Source organism: Parambassis ranga, unplaced genomic scaffold (assembly GCF_900634625.1).
Source record: "Parambassis ranga unplaced genomic scaffold, fParRan2.1 scaffold_22_arrow_ctg1, whole genome shotgun sequence".
Classification (NCBI taxonomy): domain Eukaryota; kingdom Metazoa; phylum Chordata; class Actinopteri; family Ambassidae; genus Parambassis; species Parambassis ranga.
This window is the reverse complement of record NW_021144778.1, coordinates 2,264,607-2,269,185: the sequence shown is the minus strand read 5'-3', so window position 1 is coordinate 2,269,185 and position 4,579 is coordinate 2,264,607. Positions and strand designations below refer to the sequence as shown.

The following is a 4,579-nucleotide window of genomic DNA, read 5'->3' as shown; positions in this document are numbered from 1 at the left end:
TCAGAAACAAAGGGTGACATCACGGAAGCTCTGTCTATAGTTTTTACTCTCAATGGGTTTTGTCTTTCTTTAAAAGGAACCTCCTACAGATCTTTGAAGGCATGGATGGGAATTGAACCCATGATCTTTGGTTTACGAGACCAACGCCTTACCACTTGGCCACCACGCCTTTTTCTTTTAACTTCTGAATTGATCACTGATCGTGATCAACACACAACATAAAACAGCAGAAGTCTTGTGATCCTACACTCAGAGAAACCACAACAGCATGCAGCTTTACCTTCAGGTCTAACAGCTGGGAGCTTTTTCCAGCATTATTCTGTCTCAGCATGATCATGGCTGACAGGACACACACATTTACATCAACACAGGCGGCCGCGTATGGATGAACACACACTGACCCCTAAAACCAGATAAACACACACATCAATCACATCAAACACACACACATCATTCTAGAACTGATATGTTATTAGTCAATAAAAACCCACAGCCACCCACAGGTAAAGAGCACAGGACAGAAGAGCACATCCACAGGACAACACTCAGCAGTCCATCTTCACCTCAAAGAGAAAGGACAGTCAGTCTTTTGAGGACAATAATGTCCACATTTTAAACAGAGGACAGGTGGTTTGTAAGGATGGAAGTTAGGATGCTACAGTACATAACAGAAGCTCACAGGCAGACACGTTTTTTCCAGCATAGTAACGCCGTGTTACGTGGTCTGCGGTCTCTGCTTTGCTCATTGTGGCGTCACATGTGCTGTATTGTACTGTTTGTGAAAAAAGAAGGATAGTGTTTTATTACAAACACCACTGAAGCCTCCATGAGGTTGTTCTTGTATAGTTCCTGTGATGTTTAGGTTACCATTGTAAGATCCAAACCAGGTGTGCAGTGTAAAAACAATACACTTCAGAGCTTCAGGGCATTTATTGTTCATTAAAAATATCTAAAGTTGGTTATCCATCAACAACAATGGAGAAATGACAGTGATGAATCAGCCTACAACTGAATTTACAGTAAGTTTGAATATTTGTAGGGGCATCGATCTTCAGTAATAACTGCTAATAATTATACAGAAGAAATGGTGCACTGGAGGAACAATAATACTTGATAAATACTGTACAGTGTGTGATGCACACTCTACTTTTAGGAACATCTAAAGTGTGAAGAAATAGGAGCTGTCATCACAATAAAGACGGACACAGTGCAACAGTCTGTTGCTAAAATGCTTCATCAAAAAGCATCGGAGCTCAGCGACAAAAGTTCAAGTAATAAAGCAACAAAAGCATTAAAGGATGGTCATCGTGTCTGTTATATCAAATATAGACATGAACGGTATTAAACTGGCTGCTGAAACTACAGCTATGAAGCTATAGCTATGAAGTTCAGCTCGTATTAAGGAAGCTGTGATTAAGATTTTATTTTACTTTATTAGGGCCCAAGCACGAAACGTGCGAGAGCCTGGATTTAAACTGAATGTTTATTAATGTTTAGAATTTATTAGGTTTTATTTTTAGTTTACGCTTACTACTTTACCTTTTTTATATTTGTAACCTGTTTTTTGAGTATACATGGAGCACCTGGAATGAAAGCAATTTCCCCCTGGGATCAATAAAGTATTTCTGATTCTGATTCTGAAATGCAAGCATAAATGCATGTACACCGTGTGGGCGGGGCAACTATCATGAAGTTGACCCTTCGCCACCATAGAGAAAGCTGCTGTGTTTCTTGATTTGTTCATCCTACCTGCCTCTTACTCTATCATGACATCAGCCCCTGTGCACCTTTTAAAACCCCCAAATCGTCATATGTGGGCGTGGCCACATGGCTCAGCAGCGCCCCCTGGAATGAGATCTGAGTCCCCGTTTGACCTACAGACATGAAAATTGGTACACATACGTATCACCTCTAGACGAGAAAAAAAAGTCTCTTGGAGGTATCCTCTAAAACGCACAGGAAGTCCTGCATTGATCAGGAGGTGGTTTCGCTGATACCAGTCCACAGAGTTCTGCATCAGTCCTCTGTACTCTGCGTCGTCGTTGTCAGTGATGAAACCAACAATCGCAGTGTTGTTAGAGAACTTCTGCAACACACAGCCGTCAGTGTTGTTTCTGAAGACCCACAGTTCTGGTCTCTCACATATTGTTCAGATTCAGATTCAGATTCAGAAAATTTTTCATTTGTCTCTAAGAGAGCAGCTTGAAATATAAGACACAGTAAAATAGAATAGAGAATAGATACAAATAAAATATAAAATATTAAGTATGTACAGGTTATCAAGTCATAAATGTTATAACTATCCAAATGTCCATGAACAATGTAAACAGACTGTAAAGTGGCTGAAGTGCAAAAGTAAGCAGTAAACAGTAGTATTTGTATGTGCAAATTAAAGCTATTGTGGTGTCTAGTGCAAGAGTGCACTGAAAGCACCAGGGCGACCGTTCAAGGCGCCCTTTTGGCTCTCAAAAATACATTTGCAGATTGCGGTACATACAAACAATATAATCACATAATGACATTGACCCTTGATTACAGTACACGTGGTAACGTGGAATTTTTTCATGGAAACAGAGGATGGGGGGAGAAAACAACAGATACGGAGGCAGACGAGAAGGAAGGGAGGGGTAGGGAGGGGAATGTATGTGCGTCAGTTCCATGAGAAGTGTGTGCGATAGTATGACTGAGACCGCCAAGATGTTTACAGGCAGTTCACCAGTTGTCCTTGACGGGAGATAGCAGTTGCACAGGAGTCAGATAGGAGCACAGACTGTCTTCCGATGTTATCCACCCGCTTCCAGCCCTCTCCGGAGCGGGCTGAAATGTTGCAGATCAGCCCTTCCATCCGGTCCATCTTCTGATGTAATTCTGAGATCCGAGGTCCCATGAGCCCAGTGTCTTGTTTTGTGTCCATGCTTAGTGGTAGTGCCAATTTGCCAGCAGCGGCTTTTCCAAACATTTCGGTACAGCAGGACAGCTCCCACGCAATTCAGAAGTATGCCTACTACCAATGTCCAATAGATGAATAGATCCTCAGTGTTCTGGTGATGGATTAGAAACATTTAAGTTTGAATTCTAAAATTTGTGTTGAACTGCCCGATTGCCCTTTTTTTCCTCAACCTGTGACGTCGGCGGAACTGCGATCACTCACCTGCTCCTGCCCGGGACGTTAAAAAGAAGCAAAGACACAAAGAAAGACTCAGAGAGACACTGCAGCGCTACCACGCAGCTGTGGACCTTTCAAAAGCAAAAGCATTGAAGACATTCAGTGCCACAATGGAGAGATGCGGATCTTGAGGAGCTGTGTGAATTCCTGGGGCTGCTGATCCTGGGCGGCGTGTACTGGTCCAGACACGAGTCCATGAAGAGCCTCTGGGATGAAACAACAGGGAGGGTCATTTTTGCAGCCAAGACGTCCCAAAAAAGTGGTCCTCCTCAGTACAAAACACGGGGAGCCAGTATTCCAGGAGTCTGGTAATTTAAAGCCCCAGATCATCCTGGACTACAGCAAAGCCAAAGGAGCTGTGGACCACCTGGACCAGGTAAGCAACATATCAATTATTACCCAAGTTATTTACTTATGTACATGTTAAGTAAATACATTTGTATGTAGTATTATTATGTATTATTGTGATTGTCTGATATAGCCATACTATTTATTCAATTGTATTCCATATTTTACATATTATTGGAAGATTTCAGACTCTTTTTCATAATAAGAAGGTTGTGTGTAAATGTATTCAAACCATCTGAGCATTTCTTTTTCAGATGTGTGGTACATACTCGTGCCGGCGCAAGACACCGAGAGGGCCAACGTGCATTTTATATCACATGCTGGACATGTCTTGCTTCAATGCTTTTGTACTCTTTGTGGCTGTCGATCCTGCATGGAACAGCCAGAAAACCTGGTCCTTCAGGAAGAAGGAAGAAGGAAAAAGAAGAGAGAAGAGGAAGAAAAAGAAGGGCCAGGGCCATCTAAAAGCCGCAAGCAGTGCACTTTGTGCTTCCAGCGCAGACGTGTGTGGAGCCACTGTGCCAAATGTGGGGCACACTGTGCCAAATGTGGGGCCCATGTCTGCAAAATGCGTCATGATGTCATCTGCAGTAATTGCCTTAAAATGTTAAAAAATATTTCAAAAAGAAGAAAAAAAAAAAATGTTCAATGTCTAATTACGTCTGAAGTTATTTTAAAAACAATTTGATGCAGTGAAATTAAAAAATATTTATATGACATTGTTATTGTACTTGTGTTTTTTTTTTAAAGTTTATGGGGGACAAGGTTCCCATTGATGATCTGATAGTGAGAGAACTTGATGCTCTCCTTCATATCTGCATCCTTGACTCTTGGCAATGGCAGGTATATGGTTTCACACAAAATATGTGATACAAATTAGAGTCATTTTTAACAATGAAAAAAAACATAACACAACACATCCACACCATCTCACTGTATAATGCTAAGCTATTGTTTCCTTGACAGCTATTATGTAGAAGAAGTCGAGCAGTTCAGGATCGTTGACGAGAGAGAAACGTGCGATCTCATGGATGGAAAAATGTGCAGTGGATACAGATCATATCA

The 4,579-nt window shown here is 41.5% G+C and overlaps 1 non-coding gene across 1 annotated transcript; it reads right to left on the bottom strand.

Annotated features, from left to right (window-relative positions):
• Positions 1-97: 97 nt before the first annotated feature.
• On the bottom strand, positions 98-169 carry trnat-cgu (transfer RNA threonine (anticodon CGU)). The gene has a single exon. It is a non-coding gene; the product is annotated as a tRNA-Thr (tRNA).
• Positions 170-4,579: the final 4,410 nt, after the last annotated feature.